The sequence below is a fragment of the Oncorhynchus mykiss genome, chromosome 11 (assembly GCF_013265735.2).
Source record: "Oncorhynchus mykiss isolate Arlee chromosome 11, USDA_OmykA_1.1, whole genome shotgun sequence".
NCBI classification, from domain to species: Eukaryota; Metazoa; Chordata; class Actinopteri; order Salmoniformes; family Salmonidae; genus Oncorhynchus; species Oncorhynchus mykiss.
This window is the reverse complement of record NC_048575.1, coordinates 71500426-71521786: the sequence shown is the minus strand read 5'-3', so window position 1 is coordinate 71521786 and position 21361 is coordinate 71500426. Positions and strand designations below refer to the sequence as shown.

General features: G+C 41.9%; 1 pseudogene across 4 annotated transcripts; it reads right to left on the bottom strand.

The window, feature by feature from the left end:
- Positions 1-6357: 6357 nt before the first annotated feature.
- Positions 6358-14433, bottom strand: LOC110536350 (annotated as a pseudogene). 4 transcript variants are annotated; one of them, XR_002475414.2, is made up of 5 exons: positions 14239-14433; positions 12778-13008; positions 12346-12558; positions 8864-8981; positions 6358-8767 (listed from the first exon to the last, which is right to left on the bottom strand). The product of XR_002475414.2 is annotated as a selenoprotein Pa-like, transcript variant X2 (transcript). The 4 variants fall into 4 exon arrangements; XR_002475415.2 differs by having other exon boundaries at positions 12778-13005; XR_005034737.1 differs by having other exon boundaries at positions 12778-13036; positions 14239-14432.
- Between the last annotated feature and the right edge of the window lie 6928 nt (positions 14434-21361).

Below are 21361 nucleotides of genomic sequence, written 5' to 3'. Positions count from 1 at the left end.
CTCTCAACCTGCTTCACAATGTAGAAAATAGTAGAAATAAAGAAAAACCCTTGAACGAGTAGGTGTGTCCAAACGTTTGATTGGTACTGTATGTTTTTGGTTTCACATTGGTTGTGGGAACGAAGCCATACGTTTCCTGACCGGTAAAACAACATGTTTTTTAAACATTCTGAGAACAGAAGGGAACATTTCACCTTCTGGGCATGTTGATTTTTAGGTTGTAGGGAGGTTCTGAGAATGTTTAACTCTTAAAACGTTTTCATGGGAGGTTTTATTAACGCTTTAAGGATGGAAGTTACAGGTTATTTGGAGGTTTTTCAATAACTTAACTTTCACTGAATGTTTTAATGCAACTTGTAATAACACGGCTAGCTTATTTTGGGTTAACCTTTCAAAACTCCAAGCACTGTTAGGACACATGGAAACACATTTCCTTAGGCGTTAATCCTACAAATACATTTCTTTTTTATTGTGACACAGCATCATGACCTATAATCTTCTGATCTTTATCCATGTAGTTAGTCCATTATCTGTCACCAGGATGGATGATTTTAGTCTATTTAAACAGACTCCATTTCAAAGGAAGCACTCATTAAATTCGATGTGGCCAATTAGTAGGTGTTGCCAATTATTGGGCGCGGCCAACACCCCTAAACACACTTAAAGGAACATTTTATATTATATTTTATTTCAGTAGTCCATAGTTGATATAGTCCCAAAATGTTTTGTATATCAGCAATCAAGTTTTAAAGATTCGGTAAGTATTCACACCCCTTCAGTTTTTCCACATTTCGTTATGTTACAGCCTTATTCTAAAATGGATTCAATTGTTTTTTTTCCTCATCAAGCTACACACAATACCCCATAATGTCAAGCAAAAACAGGTTTTTAGAATTGTTTGCAAAATTATACAAATACCATTTTTTACATAAGTATTCAGACCCTTTACTCAGTACTTTGTTGAAGCATCTTTGGCAGTGTTTACAGCCTCGAGTCTTCTTGGGTATGAAGCTACACGCTTGGCACACCTGTATTTGAGGAGTTACTCCCATTATTCTCTGCAGATCCTCTCAAGCTCTGTCAGGTTGGATGGGGAGCGTCACTGCAGAGCTACTATCAAGTCTCTCCAGAGATTCTGATCGGGTTCAAGTCCAGGCTCTGGCTGGGCCACTCAAGGACATTCAGAGACTTGTCCCAAAGCCACTCCACTTGGCTGTGTGCTTAGGGTCGTTGTCCTGTTGAAAAGTGAACCTTTGCCCCAGTCTGAGGTCTTGAGCACTCTGGAGCAGGTTTTCATCAAGGATCGCTCTGTACTTTGCTCCATTCATCTTTCTCATGATTCTGACTAGTCTCCCAGTCCCTGCCACTGAAAACATCCCCACAGCATGATGATGCTGCCACGACCATGTGGCAGCATAGAGATGGTATTGGCCAGGTGATGAGCGGTGCCTGGTTTCCTCTAGACATGATCCTTGGCATTCAGGCTAAAGAGTTCAATCTTGGTTTCCATTGTCTGAGAGTCCTTTAGGTGCCATTTGGCAAACTCCAAGCATGCTGTCATGTGCCTTTTACTTCCGTCTGGTCACTCTACCATAAAGGCCTGATTGGTAGAGTGCTGCAGAGATGGTTGTCCTTCCGGAAGGTTCTCCCATCTGCACAGAGGAACTCTGGAGCTCTGACAGAGTGAACATTGGGTTCTTGGTCACCTCCCTGACCAAGGCCCTTCTCTCCAGAATGCTCATTTTGGCCAGGCGACCAGCTCTAGGAAGAGTCTTGGTGGTTCCAAACAAATTCCATTTTAGAATGATGGAGGTCATTCTGTGTTCTGGGGGACCTTATTTATTTTTATTTTTTTATTTAACTGGGTAAGTCAGTTAAGAACAAATTATTATTTACAATGATGGCCTACACTGGCCAAACCCAGACGACGCTGGGACAATTGTGCGCCGCCCTATGGGACTCCCAATTACGGCCGGTTGTGATACAGTCTGGATTTGAACCAGGGTCTGGTGACGCCTCAAGCACTGAGCTGCAGTGCCTTAGACCTCTGCACCACTCGGCAGCCCAATGCTGCAGAAATGTTTTGGGACACTTCCTGAATTCTGTGGCTAGACACAGTCCTTTCTTTGAGCTCTAAGGACAATTTATTCGACCTCATGGCTTGTTTTTTGCTCTGATATGCACTGTCAACTGTAGGTTCTTTATATAGACAGGTGTGTGCCGTTCCAAATCATGGCCAATCAATTGAATTTACCACAGGAGGACTCCAAGTTGTAAAACATCTCACGGATGATCCAAGAAACCGGATGCACCTGAGCTCAATTTTGAGTTTCATAGCAAAGGGTCTGAATACTTATGTAAATAAGGTATTTCATTTAAAAAAATATACATTTTCAAAAATGTCTTAACTTAATATGGGGTATTGTGTGTAGATTTGTAAGGGGGAAAAATATTAGCAATTTTAGAATAAGGCTATAACGTAACATAATGCCAGCAGCATACCGCCCTGCATACCACTACTGGCTTGCTTCTGAAGCTAAGCAGGGTTGGTCCTGGTCAGTCCCTGGATGGGAGACCAGATGCTGCTGGAAGTGGTGTTGGAGGGCCAGTAGGGGGCACTCTTTCCTCTGGTCTAAAAAATATATATATATATCCCAGGGCAGTGATTGGGGACACTGCCCTGTGTAGGGTGCCGTCTTTCGGATGGGATGTTAAACGGGTGTCCTGACTCTCTGAGGTCATTAAAGATCCCATGGCACTTATCGTAAGAGTAGGGGTGTTAACCCTGGTGTCCTGGCTAAATTCCCAATCTGGCCCTCAAACCATCATGGTCACCTAATAATCCCCAGTTAACAATTGGCTCATTCATCCCCCTCCTCTCCCCTGTAACTATTCTCCAGGTTGTTGCTGCAAATGAGAATGTGTTCTCAGTCTACTTACCTGGTAAAACAATGGATAAATAAAAATAAATAAATAAACTGTGGAAAAAGCGCACTGTATAGCTGTCAAACTACAGAAATACAGTCGGTGTCACGCCCTGACCATAGTTTGCTTTGTATGTTTATATGTTTTGTTTGGTCAGGGTGTGATCTGAGTGGGCATTCTATGTTGTATGTCTAGTTTGTCTGTTTCTGTGTTTGGCCTGATATGGTTCTCAATCAGAGGCAGGTGTTAGTCATTGTCTCTGATTGGGAACCATATTTAGGTAGCCTGTTTTGTCATTGTGGGTTGTGGGTGATTGTCTATGTTATGTTGCTTGTTAGCACAGTGTTTCATTAGCGTCACGGTTGTCACGTTGTTGTTTTGTAGTGTTTAGTTTTTCCATTAAAATGACGAACACTTACCACGCCGCATCTTGGTCCGATCCTTACTCTTCTTCAGACGAAGAGGAGGAAATCTGCCGTGACAGTCGGTATAATGCTTTTTGCATCATGATGTTTTCACACACTGTTGCTGGTATTTTGGCCCATTCCTCCATGCAGATCTCCTCTAGAGCAGTGATGTTTTGGGGCTGTTGCTGGGCAACACGGACTTTCAACTCCCTCCAAAGATTTTCTATGGGGTTGAGATCTGGAGACTGGCTAGGCACTCCAGGACCTTGAAATGCTTCTTATGAAGCCACTCCTTCGTTGCCCGGGCGGTGTGTTTGGGATCATTGTCATGCTGAAAGACCCAGCCACATTTCATCTTCAATGCCTTTGCTGATGGAAGGAGGTTCTCACTCAAAATCTCACAATACATGGCCTCATTCATTCTTTCCTTTACACGGATCAGTCGTCCTGGTCCCTTTGCAGAAAAACAGCCCCAAAGCATGATGTTTCCACCCCCATGCTTCACAGTAGGTATGGTGTTCTTTGGATGCAACTCAGCATTCTTTGTCCTCCAAACACGACGAGTTGAGTTTTTAACCAAAAAGTTATATTTTGGTTTCATCTGACCATATGATATTCTCCCGATCTTCTTCTGGATCATCCAAATGCTCTCTAGCAAACTTCAGACGGGCCTGGACATGTACTGGCTTAAGCAGGGGGACACGTCTGGCACTGCAGGATTTGAGTCCCTGGCGGCGTAGTGTGTTACTGATGGTAGGCTTTGTTACTTTGGTCCCAGCTCTCTGCAGGTTATTCACTAGGTCCCCCCGTGTGGTTCTGGTATTTTTGCTCACCATTCTTGTGATCATTTTGACCCCACGGGGTGAGATCTTGCGTGGAGCCTCAGATTGAGGGAGATTATCAGTGGTCTTGAATGTCTTCCATTTCCTAATAATTGCTCCCACAGTTGATTTCTTCAAACCAAACTGCTTACCTATTGCAGATTCAGTCTTCCCAGCCTGGTGCAGGTCTACAATTTTGTTTCTGGTGTCCTTTGACAGCTCTTTGGTCTTGGCCATAGAAGAGTTTGGAGTGTGACTCTTTGAGGTTGTGGACAGGTGTCTTTTATACTGATAACAAGTTCAAACAGGTGCCATTAATACAGGTAACGAGTGAAGGACAGAGGAGCCTCTTAAAGAAGTTACAGGTCTGTGAGAGCCAGAAATCTTGCTTGTTTGTAGGTGACCAAATACAAATTTTCCACCATAATTTGCAAATTCATTAAAAATCCTACAATGTGATTTTCTGGAATTGTTTTATTTATTCTGTCTGTCATAGTTGGAGTGTACATATGAAGAAAATTACAGGCCTCTCAACTTTTTAAGTGGGAGAACTTGCACAATTGGTGGCTGACTAAATACTTTTTTGCCCCACAGAATATACACTGCTCAAAAAAATAAAGGGAACACTAAAATAACGCATCCTAGATCTGAATTAATTAAATAGTCTTATTAAATACTTTTTTCTTTACATAGTTGAATGTGCTGACAACAATCACACACAAATTATCAATGGGAATCAAATTTATCAACCCATGGAGGTCTGGATTTGGAGTCACACTCAAAAGTAAAGTGGAAAACCACACTACAGGCTGATCCAACTTTGATGTAATGTCCTTAAAACAAGTCAAAATGAGGCTCAGTAGTGTGTGTGGCCTCCACGTGCCTGTATGACCTCCCTACAATGCCTGGGCATGCTCCTGATGAGGTGACGGATGGTCTCCTGAGGGATCTCCTCCCAGACATGGACTAAAGCATCCGCCAACTCCTGGACAGTCTGTGGTGCAACGTGGCGTTGGTGGATGGAGCGAGACATGATGTCCCAGATGTGCTCAATTGGATTCAGGTCTGGGGAACGGGCGGGCCAGTCCATAGCATCAATGCCTTCCTCTTGCAGGAACTGCTGACACACTCCAGCCACATGAGGTCTTGCATTAGGAGGAACCCAGGGCCAACCGCACCAGCATATGGTTTCACAAGGGGTCTGAGGATCTCATCTCGGTACCTAAGGGCAGTCAGGCTACCTCTGGCGAGCACATGGAGGGCTGTGCGGCCCCCCAAAGAAATGCCACCCCACACCATGACTGACCCACCGCCAAACCGGTCATGCTGGAGGATGTTGCAGACAGCAGAACATTCTCCACGGCGTCTCCAGACTCTGTCATGTCTGTCACGTGCTCAGTGTGAACCTGCTTTCATCTGTGAAGAGCACAGGGCGCCAGTGGCGAATTTGCCAATCTTGGTGTTCTCTGGCAAATGCCAAAGGTCCCCCACCTGTGGACGTCGGGCCCTCATACCACCCTCATGGAGTCTGTTTCTGACCGTTTCAGCAGACACATGCACATTTGTGGCCTGCTGGAGGTAATTTTGCAGGGCTCTGGCAGTGCTCCTCCTACTCCCTCTTGCACAAGGGCGGAGGTAGCGGTCCTGCTGCTGGGTTGTTGCCCTCCTACGGCCTTCTCCACGTCTCCTGATGTACTGGCCTGTCTCCTGGTAGCGCCTCCATGCTCTGGACACTATGCTGACAGACACAGCAAACATTCTTGCCACAGCTCGCATTGATGTATCATCCTGGATGAGCTGTACTACCTGAGCCACTTGTGTGGGTTGTAGACTCCGTCTCATGCTACCACTAGAGTGAAAGCACCGCCAGCATTCAAAAGTGACCAAAACATCAGCCAGGAAGCATAGGAACTGAGAAGTGGTCTGTGGTCACCACCTGCAGAACCACTCCTTTATTGGGGGTGTCTTGCTAATTGCCTATAATTTCCACCTGTTGTCTATTCCATTTGCACAACAGCATGTGAAATTTATTGTCAATCAGTGTTGCTTCCTAAGTGGAAAGTTTGATTTCACAGAAGTGTGATTGACTTGGAGTTACATTGTGTTGTTAAAGTGTTCCCTTTATTTTATTGAGCAGTGTATATACATATATATATATATATATATATATAGAGAGAGAGAGAGAGAGAGACCACATAGCGCAATATGAGTGCATCAACCACCTTTATTGATATTTTCTTACATGTTCCACCACCTACACTCCACAGTCAGAAAGAATTTGTTCTGTACAAAGCATAGGGTGTTCTAGGTGACCGTAGTCTTCCCCAGAGACCTTCATTAAGTACAGTATATTCAATATTTCTCTCTACCCACCTTCATTCCAGCTGTTTTTTTGTTGGTTGAAAAGCGGTCACTTTGTTTTGTTAGTTCATGAACAGTGCATTATAGATATGTGTAATATTGCCAACAGCAATAACAGTGACAGAAACATGGAAAACTAAACACACATTATCACAGCTGTACGCTATGAATATTGAATTTTGTCTACAAAACACACTACTGCTTTAATAAACACAGCGTTAATTCAAAGGTACAAATAAATGTTGTTGCTTGAAAGGAGTGACATTAGATTTTTAGTTGAAGAAAAAGTTGAAAAGGTTGATGGGGTCATAATAGAAAAATCTTACTCTATCAATAATGTATTTTATTCAAATGTGTTTTGTTAACACTGAATATAACAATGTTTAACTAACGCTGAATATAACAATATCTAACTAACATTGAATATAACAATGTTTAACTAACGCTGAATATAACAATGTCTAACTAACGCTGAATATAACAATGTCTAACTAACGCTGAGTATAACAATGTCTAACTAACGCTGAGTATAACAATGTCTAACTAACGCTGAATATAACAATGTCTAACTAACGCTGAGTATAACAATGTCTAACTAACGCTGAGTATAACAATGTCTAACTAACGCTGAATATAACAATGTCTAACTAACGCTGAGTATAACAATGTCTAACTAACGCTGAGTATAACAATGTCTAACTAACGCTGAATATAACAATGTCTAACTAACGCTGAGTATAACAATGTCTAACTAACGCTGAATATAACAATGTCTAACTAACGCTGAGTATAACAATGTCTAACTAACGCTGAGTATAACAATGTCTAACTAACACTGAATATAACAATGTCTAACTAACGCTGAGTATAACAATGTCTAACTAACGCTGAGTATAACAATGTCTAACTAACGCTGAGTATAACAATGTCTAACTAACGCTGAATATAACAATGTCTAACTAACGCTGAATATAACAATGTCTAACTAACGCTGAATATAACAATGTCTAACTTTGGTTCAAATCTTGCATTTCTGGCCATGATTTCAGTTTATTTCAACATTGGACGCTACTCCTTCATACTCCTTCTAAAGCTCTCGATATTATGAACTTTGAATTAAGGGGGTGGTCATATTGTATGGCCCTCACCCTCCCCTCTCCCCAGCCGGACATCAGACAGACACCACTACAGCGTAGTTTCTGTGCCTACCTTCATTTTGGATGGAGGGAGCAAAACGGAGGGGGAGAAACATCAAAATAGTCACCCAATACACTCCCGGGATGGTGACACCAATGCACCGACAGAGAAAGAGAGGGTGGAGGCTACCTTCCTTGATGTCATACTATCCCTTTGGGTACATCTCAAATACCATCCTATTCCCCATATCGTAACAGGTTTAGGCTTAGCATTCTTCTACCAGACCCAATGTATTCCTCCATCCCTCTCTATCAAGTGTGGCTTTACAGTACCGGAGCAATACTAGTTGGTAAGATGGTATGAGCCCTTTGCCCCGGTGTTGGTCTCACAGATGTTAATATGAGGCCTATAAGCAAGATAACTTTCACAGAGCCATGGCCCTGCTTACAGCTGCTCTCAGCTTCAGGTTTCAACACCCGGGGATCAGGCTGACATCACTGGCAGAGGCTGCTGTCAGTCTGTGGGGGGCAAGCGTCACTGTCAGGTCTCCCTGATGTGATTGTTGGAGTCGCCCATCAGTCCCTGTCACTGTCAGGAGGCGGGCAGCGCCTCATCACAGTGTCAGAGCCCGATTGGCTCGTTGCGCACCCCATTGCCAAACAGCCCCCGTCAGTGTCAGCATCAGCTGACCTTGGAGGAGGGACTTATGTCAGACCCCTCCTTCAAATGTCAGCTGAGCTCTGCCTTTCACCTGGCCCTCCCCTTCACTCAGGGCCTCTGCATAATATGCCCTTCCTGCACCTCCTTGGGCTGCTGACCCATATGCTCCTGACCAACGTGCACTTGGCCATGGGCCTGGCCATGGTGGAGCCCCTCAGCGCCATTTTGGTGCTGCTGCTGCTCCACCCCATGGCCACGACCGTGTTCGCGCCCCACCTCACTCTCGCCATGGTGACCGTGACCGTGACCATGGCTTTTGCCATGGTGACCGTGCCCATTGCCATGGTGATGATGGCCGCGTCCACCGTGAGGTGTATCCCCTCCAGTGACTGGCTTCTCTTCTCCCTCAGGCTTTACCTCTAACATCCTGTTGCACTCTGCTGGGATCTCTGTGTTCTGTGTGTGAGAGAGGAGGATGGGTGTTGGATGGTTTGTCATAGAACTAATTCCCACATACAAACACATACATACCGAGTGTGTGTGAGTGTGTACCTCATACGTGCAGTCCCCACAGATGCGTTGGCAGTAGGTCTCCTTAATGGCGTTCTCTACGTAGGGAGTACCCAGGATGGAAAAGGGGAGGAAGATATGGTGGGTCAGACGACCACACCTGAGAGAGAGAGAGAGAGAGAGAGAGAGAGAGAGAGAGAGAGAGAGAGAGAGAGAGAGAGAGAGAGAGAGAGAGAGAGAGAGAGAGAGAGAGAGAGAGAGAGAGAGAGAGAGAGAGAGAGAGAGAGAGAGAGAGAGAGAGAGAGAGAGAGAGAGAGAGAGAGAGAGAGAGAGAGAGAGAGAGAGAGAGAGAGAGAGAGAGAGAGAGAGAGAGAGAGAGAGAGAGAGAGAGAGAGAGAGAGAGAGAGAGAGAGAGAGAGAGAGAGAGAGAGAGAGAGAGAGAGAGAGAGAGAGAGAGAGAGAGAGAGAGAGAGAGAACATTTACATGATCAATTACACATCTTAGAATCAGCTATTAAAGACTAGCAGAACACACTGGATTCTTCAATTACATTAAATGAACTACAGGACAAAATACGAAACCTCCCATCCAAAAAGGTCTGTGGTGTTTATGGTATCCTAAATAAAATGATAAAATATGCAGACCACAAATTCTTAGTGGCTATACTTAAACTCTTTAACATGATCCTCAGCTCTGGCATCTTCCCCAATATTTGGAACCAACTAATGATCTCCCCAATCCACAAAAGGAGAGACAAAATTGACCCCAATAAATTGACCCCAATAACTACCGTGGCATATGCGTCAACAGCAACCTTGGCAAAATCCTCTGGATTATCATTAACAGACCTGCTCCCTGACAGTGAATCTCAGTAGGACAAAAATATCGGTGTTCCAAAAAAGGTCCAGATGCTAGAACCACAAATACAAATTCCATCTAGAGACCGATGCCCTAGAGCACAGAACAAACTATACATTCCTTGGCCTTAACATCAGCACCACAGGTAACTTCCACAAAGCTGTGAATGATTTGAGAGACAAGGCAAGAAGGGCATTCTATGACATCAAAAGGATCATAAAACTCCCGTTAGGATCTGGCTAAAAATACTTGAATCAGTTATAGAACCCATTGTCCTTTATGGTTGTGAGGTCTGGTGTCCGCTCACCAACCAAGAATTCACAAAATTGGACAAATACCAAATTGAGACTTCATGCATAATTCTACAAAAACCTCCTCCGTGTACAATGTAAAACACCAATAACACATGGAGAGCAGAATTAAGAGGATACCTGCTAATTAGCTGTTAATTCTACAACCACCTTAACGGAAGCGATTCCCAAACCTTCCATAATAAAGCCATCACCTACAGAGAGATTAACCTAGAGAAGAGTCCCCTAAGCAAGCTGGTCCTGGGGCTCTGTTCACAAACACAAACAGACCCCACAGAGCCCCAGGACAGCAACACAATTACACCCAACCAAATCATTTGAAAACTAAAAGATCATTATTTGACACATTGGAAAGAATTGACTAAAAAACTGAGCAAACTGGAATGCTATTTGGCCCTAATCAGAGAGTACACAGTTGGATAATAACTGAGTGGCTGACCCAAAATTAAGGAAAGGTTTGACTATGTACAGACTCAGTGAGCATTGCCTTGCTATTGAGAGATGCCACCATAGGAAGACCTGGCTCTCGAGAGAAGACAGGCACTGCCCACAAAATGAGATGGAAACTGAGCTGCACTTCCTAACCTCCTGCCAAATGTATGGCCATATTAGAGACACATATTTCCCTCAGATTACACAGACCCACAAAGAATTAGAAAATAAACTAAGTGAAATACCATAGTGTGCTATCACATCAGCAAGTTGTGTGACCTGTTGCTACAAGAAAAGGGCAAACTACTGTTAATACAACCCATATTTATGTTTACGTCAACTATTTTCAGTGTTACAACACTGTATATGGCCATAATATAACATCTGAAATGCCTCTATATTTTTGAATCTTTTGTGAGTGTAATGTTTACTGTTCATTTCTGATGGTTTATTTCACTTTTGTAAAACCCCTTGACCTTTCCACAGTTTGTTGTGTTTCAGCCTGAATTTAAAATAGATTAAATGTAAATGTTATGTCACTGGCCTACACACAATACCCTATAATGTCAAAGTGGAATTATGTTTTTAGAAATTGTTAAAGTATTCAGCCCATTTGTTATGGCCTGCCTAAATAAGTTCAGGAGTATAAACGTGGTTAACAAGTCACATAAGAAGTTGCATTGACTGGCTCTGTGTGCAATAATAGTGTTTAACGTGATTTTTTAATGACTACCTCATCTCTGTACCGCACACATACAATTGTAAGGTCCCTCAGTCGAGCAGTGAATTTCAAACAAAGATTCAACCACAAAGAGCAGCGAGATTTTCCAATGCCTCACAAAGAAGGGCGCCTGTTGGTAAATGCAAAACAAAATAAGACATTGAATATCCCTTTGAGCATGGTGAAGTTATTAATTACACTTTTGATGATGTATAAATACACCCAGTCACTACAAAAACTCAGTTGCCGGAGAGGAAGGAAACCGCTCAGGAATTTCACCATGAAGCCAATGGTGACTTTAAAATAGTTACAGAGTTTAATGGCTGTGATAGGAGAAACCTAAGGAGGGATCAACAACATTGTAGTTACTCCACAATACTATACTTTCAAGCACAGTGGTGGCTGCATCATGTTTGGGTATTATTGTAATTGTTAAGAACTGGGCAGTTTTTCAGGATAAAAAATAAATGGAATGGAGCTAAGCACAGGCAAAATCCTAGAGGAAAACCTGGTTTAGTCTGCATTCCAAAGAACACTAGGGGATACATTTACATTTCCCAGAAAGACACAGCTGTAATCGCTGCCAAAGGTGCTTCTACAAAGTATTGACTCAAGGTTGAGAATTTTATATTTCATTTTTAATACATTTGCAAACATTTCTAAAAACATGTTTTCACTTTGTCATTATGGGGTATTGTGTGTAGATGGGTGAGAGAAAACAATTAATTTAATACATTTAGAATGTCGAATAGCACAACAACATGTGGAATAAATCAAGGGGTATGAATATTTTCTGAAGGCACTGTATTTCACTTGCTTTGGCAATGTAAACATACAGTTTCCCATGCATATAAAGCCCTTTGAATTTAATTGAGAGAGAGAGAGAGAGAGAGAGAGAGAGAGAGAGAGAGAGAGAGAGAGAGAGAGAGAGATACTTTAATGATTACACAGCAGCATGCTGTAGGAAAAAGTGGTATGTATATGAGATATATGATACTGTATAAGACAAGATACTGTGTGTGAAAGAGAGAGAGGAACAGACAGAATGCTGAGCAGTGTTTTGTATTTCTGAGCAGACCGAGCGCAGGCAGGCAGGAAGACAGACAGAGAAAGAGACAGACAGAAAGACAAACAGACAAGAGACAGACAAACAGACAGACAGAGAGACAGACAGACAGCGAGACCACAGTAAGGAGCTGACCTGTCATAGATGAGGAAGTCATCCTTCTTTCCAGCCAGGGCCTGCCACACGTCATCCTGTTTGGGTACCTGTTTGTACAATATGATGTTCTCAGACAGTTTCTGGCTCAGCAAGGTGTGAAGGTGCTGGGCCTGCTCCCCCTGGTGGTTCACCACCATATAGGTCACATTGTCCAGACCCTGGCCCTCCAGCTTCAGGCGCAGCTCATCCAATCTGCTCAAAGGAACACAAGGAAGTGAAAAGTGAGGATATGGAGAGATGGCCAAAAATAAATCATGTTATAACAAAATAAAGAACGGGCATTCTATAAAGAGATGTGCTGCTGACAACCGGAAAAGTGTCAATTGTAAAGATTCTTTAAAAAAAACACACTCCATTAGGGGTAGGAAAGTGGCTAAGGGAATGGAACAGAGCCCTATCTGGTCCACTTACAAGGATGCCTGCACCAAGCAGAACGATCAGCTGGCCTGGAGGAGGGCCACCACCGTGACCTGGCCCATAACCCCCTTCATTGGCTCCACCTCCCCAATGCTCCAACCAGGTGGTGGCTTACAGCGGGTCCCCTCCCCCTCACTCTCTGCTCCGCCCCCAGGGAGCAGGCAGAGAGCCAGGAGCAGGCTGAGCCCCGCCTTCATCACGGTGCCTTGCAGCAGGCTCGATCTGCTGAGTGTGTGTGAGTAGAAGAGAGAGACTGAGAGAGAGAGAAAGAAGCAGGACTCAGGTTAGAGTCAGCTCAGGTAACGAAGATTTGAACAGTGTCCCTTTCCTGTGTCAACACTAGAGAGAAAGCTCAAGCTGACAATCTCAGAGAATGAGGGGGATGTTCCCTATGTACAAATGTTTGGTCCAAATCTTCCTATATTACTTCTCTTTCTCTGAAAGGAACTGATTTATTAGGTCTTTTCAATGGCAGGTAAAGGAGCAATCTGCAGTTGCTGCATCCATTTTTGGACTCATAAATTAATTATATGTACCCATTGATTCTTGAAGAATATATATATATATATATATATATATATACAGTATATATATATATATATATATTGTTGTTGTTGTAATTTAGCAGATGCTCTTACCCAGAGCGACTTACATTAGTGAGTGCACAATATTTTGGTACTGGTCCATACGAATGCCTTGTGAGCTTAGTTCAACTGTCGTAGCCCATCAGAACCCAAAATATAAGCTTGTTTTACACCAATGTTTGTAAATAAAGTAAATGTTAACAAACACTGTATAGCCACAAACATGGTTAAAACTATTTTCATATTATGGATGGTCAGTTCTTGCATCCATAGCTCTGTCTATGAATTTGAGAGTGGTTACATTTCTCCAGTCCCATCCCTCAGCTTATTACAGAAAAAGTGGCGATGAGACGCTCTGTTATTGTTTCAACAGCGGATTGCCCCTTTAACGGAGACAAAGAACGGAAGACTTTGAAAAAATATATATTTATCTGCTGATATGAAATAAATTAGTGATTCGAATATAAGGTCATTCTTTCTGATGTTTTACACTCTAACCTGTAATTATAGGGATATCATGTTGTTGTTGTTTTATTTTATTTTTTATTCTATTGCACAACCAAAGGCAAACTGATGAACAACAGAAAAAGAAAGATTCGGAGACGGGTGGGTAAATGCAGAAAGTTCTCTCTCTTTCTCTGCATATTAATGCTATAGAAACACTTAATTGTGAACCAACTGGAAATGATTAAATATACGCCTCACGGAGCATCAAAAAACAGCGTTTCTTTTAGATAGCAAAACACTATCTCAATTTGTTCATATCGTGCATCACAGGTTATATACAGAAAGAAAACATATAGAGATGTAGGCTGTTCTCTGTATTATCAGAATGCACAACAAGTTACAAAATAATTCTGCAGTCACTTACCCTCTGTTAAAATGTCCCTCCTTAGTCAGTTCAGCTCTGTCTAGCAGTAGCTTTTGGAACAACAACAACTCCCTCTGCTCCCCCCTTTTATACTCACACTGTTATTTTCCTGTATACCCGAAAGGAAGACAAAGTTCATGATGGGGTTCTGTGCATATGCACTTCTGCACATCTGTGTGTGATAGAGAGAGAGAGAGAGAGAGAGAGAGAGAGTGATATATATAGAGAGAGAGAGAGAGAGAGAGAGAGAGAGAGAGAGAGAGTGATATATATAGAGAGAGAGAGAGAGAGAGAGAGAGAGAGAGAGAGAGAGAGAGAAGGGGAGTACACAGATCTTGAGAGTAACATGGAAAGTAACAGTGAACTTTTAACCATCACTATTGCTTGGTAATTGTTTGTCATGTCTGTGCGCACTAGGCTTGCAAATCAAAATGTCCCTATATCTATATCTGCATGCAGATCATATGACTACCTCTGTCTCATTCCTTTGTTTTTAAAAAGTGAAGCCTGCCACAGAATGGTTAAAGAACAGAACATTTTGACAGCCTGTTTTTCTCTGAATGGGAGAAGTGAAAAAGGAGTAGTGAAGAAATGGGGTGAGGGGAGGGAGAGGAAGTGGGGGTTGGCCAGTGTCCAGCATGTTATGCAAGTCAGCACAAATACAGTATATCACCTGATTGCCTAACTGAACAATTGGACACAAAACAGATAAATCTAACAAAAAGGAGAGAGAGCTTGCATGTATGGACTTGCAACCCATGAAGGCTATACTGTGTTGTAAAGTTGAACAGAAAAATGCACCAAAAAATCCCAAAGTTGTTCCATGTACTGTCTTGCAGCATGGTATGAAAATCCCAAAGTTGTTCCATGTACTGTCTTGCAGCATGGTATGAAAATTCCAATCTTCTACAAAGAGGTTTTAACTGCCAATGGCTTATCTCTGGGGTTTCATTTCAAGGGCACAGAGAAATAAAAGTCAATGTTCCAAAGACATCATAAAAAAATACAAGGATGCAATGAACTCTTGGGAAACACAGAGCTTAAGTCCTTAAGCAGCAAATTGGTTCACATTCAGTATGGATCTAGGCCAGCTTATGAAACAGTGATCACTAAGGGGGCAGAAGTCAGCTAGCTAGAAGATAGGACCACAGCAAGTCAATTACATAAGACTTGGTTGAACTCTTCTACCTATTATAGCAGTAGGTACCATGGGACAAGGTTTATCCACAGCTAAGATTACAGTACAGGTATAACTGGGTATAAGTTGAAAGACAATCAAGATAGTTTTTTTTATACAATCATTGGCCCATTTAGATGACACAATGATGGTATTTATTTTAATTGGTCCACACACAGATCTGTAGAACAGCCCACTGGGAAAACAATTGTTGAATCAATATTTTTCCACGTCATTTCGACCACAAAAATCAATGTGATGAAGACAAATTGGATTTGCAAAACCTCATCAACGTAAGAGCATTTTGTCTTTTAACCTTAATCCAACAAAATGCTCAGTCAGTAATTTTCACTAATAGTTTACACTTGTTCTCTTATGAAGCATGTGACAATTAAACATTTAATTTGAATGGTATTTGTCAAGATTTCATTTAAATCTGAGGGGTACATTGTGAAATCTGTTGTAAAATGTATTTTAATGTTTAAAAGTGTTATATAATATTATTTTTTGCTGGATCCCAGGAAGAGTATCTGCTGCATTGGCAGCAACTAATGGAGATCCACAACAAATACAAATAGGAAATAGGCCTACTACAAAGTAGGATCAATGGGTTAGTCAGCAAACTTTGATAAACAAACAGAAATAACTACAGGTTTTCTGGTTCATTAGGAAAGTTTAACTAAGATATGTGTTTTTGGTTGTTGGGTCAATCAGTCCATCCATGCCTATTCAAGCTTATCTTTTCAAAACAAATGCAAGTTATTTCAAAATATAAGTCATTGATCTTGTTTTGTAGTATACCCCTCTGATGCACCTTGATATTGTTATGCTGCACATGGCTAAAAACTCATGGTTTGTGGATAATTGCATTCTCAACCTCTTCAAGTTGCATTTCGCTACACCCGCAACAACATCTGCTAAATATGTGCATGTGACCAATAAAATAGTTTGGATGTCTTCACTATTATTCTACATTGTAGAAAATAGTAAAAATAAACAAAAACCCTTGAATGAGTAGGAAGTGAAGACATCAAAACTATGAAATAACACATATGGAATCATGAGATTCTTCAAAGTAGCCACCCTTTGCCTTGATGACAGCTTTGCACACTCTTGGCATTCTCTCAACCATCTTCATGAGGTAGTCACCTGGAATGCATTTCAATTTACAGGTATGCCTTGTTAAATCGCAGCAAAAGGTCGCACTTCATGATTGTGTCCCACTTGTTGTTGATTCTTCACAAAAAAATACAGTTTTATATCTTTATGTTTGAAACCTGAAATGTGGCAAAAGGTCGCAAAGTTCAAGGGGGCCGAATACTTTCGAAAGGCACTGTATGTGGAATCTCCTTCAAGACCATTGGAAAAGCATTCCAGGTGAAGCTGGTTGAGAGAATGCCAAGAGTGTGCAAAACTGTCATCAAGGCAAAGGATGGATACTTTGAAGAAATTAAAATATAAAATATATTTAGATTTGTTTAAAACATTTTTGGTTACTACATGATTCCATATGTGTTATTTCATAGTTTTGATGTCTTTACTATTATTCTACATGTAGAAAATAGTAAAAATAAAGAAAAATTGTGGAATGAGTAGGTGTGTCAACTTTTGACTGGTATATAACAATTAATTACTATTTTGATATTGATCACTGCACTTTTGGGTTTGAGCTTGCAAGTTAAGCACTTCAATGTAATTGTGCTTGTGACAAAAAACTTGAACTTGAACTGAACTCAATGATACTATCTTAAGCGTAAACGATTAACTTGGAAAATTGTCTTGTCTGCAAATTCAAAAGGTGTATGTTGACAACGGCAGATTACAAATGCTGTGTAGGCTAATTTGAAAACCTTTGAGACAAGTTGTTCCATTGCAGACAAGTAATATATTATATGTGAAATAGGCAGAAAGGCAGACCACACAAAATTGATAATAGTTCTATTTTATTCTCTTCTAGATTTGTTAACCCGGAAGTACCTTCTTGCTAAATTTGGTCAGCTTCCTTATCAGAATTTGCCCATGAGAGATTAGTTGATTCTAGTCCTTTCTAAAGATCTCACCAGCTTGTAGTCCTAAAAACTGGAAATGATTTACCTCTGCTTTGTTCAGCCATTCCTACCGGTAAAATTAATGGGGAAAGAAAACGGTTTGGGGATAAACACCGAAAATAAGGTCTGAGGTTAACACATGCGTAGGAGATCTTATACGTTTTGTTCTCTGAGATAACATCAGTCAGTTAACATGACCTTAATGAATGATGAAGCCTTTATGTGCATTATGTGCTTTTTGTGTTTACATTTATCCTTCAAAATTCACAAAATGTAACGTTAGCTGATGAAGATTATCTCATAGAACAAAATGTTTACGATCTCCCTAGCCTGCGTTTACCAAATCAAATCAATGTTACCAGAAAGAGTTGACCAAATAAACTAAAGTAAAAAATCATAAAAAGTAACACAATGAAATAACAATAATGAGGCCACATACAGGCGGTACCGGTACCGAGTCAATGTGCGGGGTTACAGATTAGTCGAGGTCATTTGTTCATGTAGATACTGTATGGGTAATGTGACTATGCACCGATAATAAACAGCGAGAAGCAGCAGTGTAAAAACAAATGGGGGGGGTGTCAATGTAAATAGTCTGATTGGCCATTTAATTCATTGTTCAGCAGTCTTGTGGCTTGGGGGTAGAAGCTGTTAAGTAGCCTTTTATTTTCCTTGACTTGGCGCTCCGGTTCTGCTTGCCTTGCGGTAGCAGAGAGAATAGTCTATGACTTGGGTGGCTGAAGTATTTGACAATTTTTTGGTCTTTCCTCTGACACTGCCTAGTATAGAGGTCCTGGATGGCAGAGAGCTTGGTCCCAGTGATGTACTGAGCCTTACGCATTACCCTCTATAGTGCCTTATGGTCAGATGCCAAGCAGTTGCCATACCAGGCAGTGATGCAACCGGTCAGGATATTCTCGATGGTGACACTGTAGAACTTTTTTTCCCCCACTGAGGGGGAAAGGTGTTTTTGTGCCCTCTTCACGACTGTCTTGGTGTGTTTGGACGATGGTAGTTTGTTGGTGATGTACACACCAAGGAACTTGAAACTCTCCACCCGCTCCACTACAGCCCCGTTGATGCTAATGGGGGCCTGTTCGGCCAGCCTTTTCCTGTAGTCCACTTTCAGCTCCTTTGTCTTGCTCACAATGAGGCAGAGGTTGTTGTCCTGGCATCACACTGCCAGGTCTCTGACCTCCTCCCTATAGGTTGTCTCATCGTTGTCGGTATTCAGGCCTACCACTGTTGTATCGTCAGCAAACTTAATGATGGTGTTGGAGTCGTGTTTGGCTACGCAGTCGTGGGTGAACAGGGAACACAGGAGGGGACTAAGCATGTACCCCTAAGGGGCCCCAGTGTTGAGAATCAGCATGGCAGATGTGTTGTTGCCTACCATTACCACCTGGGGGTGGCCCGTCAGGAAGTCCAGGATGCAGTTGCAGAGGGTGGTGTTTAGTCCCAGGGTCCTTAGCTTAGTGATGAGCTTTGTGGGCACTATGGTGTTGACGGCTGAGCTCTAGTCAATGAATAGTATTCTCATATAGGTGTTCCTTTTGTCCAGGTGGGAAAGGGCAATATGGAGTGCGATTGCATCATCTGTGGATCTGTTGGGGCGGTATGCGAATTGGAGTGGGTCTAGGTCATCCAGGATGATGCTGTTGATGTGAGCCATGGCCAGCCTTTCAAAGCACGTCATGGCTATCAACGTGAATGCTATGGGGCAGTAATCACTTAGGCAGGTTACCGTCGCTTTCTTGGACACAGGGACAATGGTGGTCTGCTTGAAACATGTAGGTATTACAGACTCGGTCAGGGAGAGGATGAAAATGTCAGTGAAGACACTTCCTGCTGTACTTCCTGCTTTAGTTTTTACTTGTAAGCAGGAATCAGGAGGATAGAATTATGGTCAGATTTTCCAAATGGAGGGTGAGGAAGAGCTTTGTATGCATCTCTGTGTGTGGAGTAAAAGTGCTGTAGAGTTTTTTTTCCTCTGTGGTTGCACATGTGACATGCTGGTAGAAATAAGGTAAAACAGATCCGCCCTTTTTTTTTCATTTTTCGCCTGAAATGACATACCCAAATCTAACTGCCTGTAGCTCAGGCCCTGAAGCAAGGATATGCATTTTCTTGATACCATTTGAAAGGAAACACTTTGAAGTTTGTGGAAATGTGAACGGAATGTAGGAGACTATAACACATTAGATCTGGTAAAAGATAATACATAGGAAAAAAAAAACATTTGTTTTTGTACCCTCATCTTTGAAATGCAATAGAAAGGCCACAATGTATTATTCCAGCCCAGGTGCAATTCAGATGTTGGCCACTAGATTGCAGCAGTGTATGTGCAAAGTTTTAGCCTGATCCAATGAACCATTGCATTTCTGTTCAAAATGTTGTATCAAGACTGCCCAAATTTGCCTAATTTGTTTATTAATAACTTTTCATGTTCAAAACTGTGCACTCTCCTCAAACAATAGCATGGTATTCTTTCATTGTAATAGCTACTGTAAACTGGACAGTGCAGTTAGATTATTAACAAGAATTTAATCTTTCTGCCAATATAGGATATGTCTATGTCCTGGGAAATTTTCTTGATACTTATAACCTCTTGCTAATCGCATTAGCCTACGTTAGCTCAACCGTCCCATGGATGAGACACTGATCCCGAAAAATAGATGGCTACGAATAATATACAGTGCCTTGCGAAAGTATTCGGCCCCCTTGAACTTTGCGACCTTTTGCCACATTCCAGGCTTCAAACATAAAGATATAAAACTGTATTTTTTTGTGAAGAATCAACAACAAGTGGGACACAATCATGAAGTGGAACAACATTTATTGGATATTTCAAACTTTTTTAACAAATCAAAAACTGAAAAATTGGGCGTGCAAAATTATTCAGCCCCTTTACTTTCAGTGCAGCAAACTCTCTCCAGAAGTTCAGTGAGGATCTCTGAATGATCCAATGTTGACCTAAATGACTAATGATGATAAATACAATCCACCTGTGTGTAATCAAGTCTCCGTATAAATGCACCTGCACTGTGATAGTCTCAGAGGTCCGTTAAAAGCGCAGAGAGCATCATGAAGAACAAGGAAAACACCAGGCAGGTCCGAGATACTGTTGTGAAGAAGTTTAAAGCCGGATTTGGATACAAAAAGATTTCCCAAGCTTTAAACATCCCAAGGAGCACTGTGCAAGCGATAATATTGAAATGGAAGGAGTATCAGACCACTGCAAATCTACCAAGACCTGGCCGTCCCTCTAAACTTTCAGCTCATACAAGGAGAAGACTGATCAGAGATGCAGCCAAGAGGCCCATGATCACTCTGGATGAACTGCAGAGATCTACAGCTGAGGTGGGAGACTCTGTCCATAGGACAACAATCAGTCGTATATTGCACAAATCTGGCCTTTATGGAAGAGTGGCAAGAAGAAAGCCATTTCTGAAAGATATCCATAAAAAGTGTCGTTTAAAGTTTGCCACAAGCCACCTGGGAGACACACCAAACATGTGGAAGAAGGTGCTCTGGTCAGATGAAACCAAAATTGAACTTTTTGGCAACAATGCAAAACGTTATGTTTGGCGTAAAAGCAACACAGCTGAACACACCATCCCCACTGTCAAACATGGTGGTGGCAGCATCATGGTTTGGGCCTGCTTTTCTTCAGCAGGGACAGGGAAGATGGTTAAAATTGATGGGAAGATGGATGGAAACCAAATACAGGACCATTCTGGAAGAACACCTGATGGAGTCTGCAAAAGACCTGAGACTGGGACAGAGATTTGTCTTCCAACAAGACAATGATCCAAAACATAAAGCAAAATCTACAATGGAATGGTTCAAAAATAAACATATCCAGGTGTTAGAATGGCCAAGTCAAAGTCCAGACCTG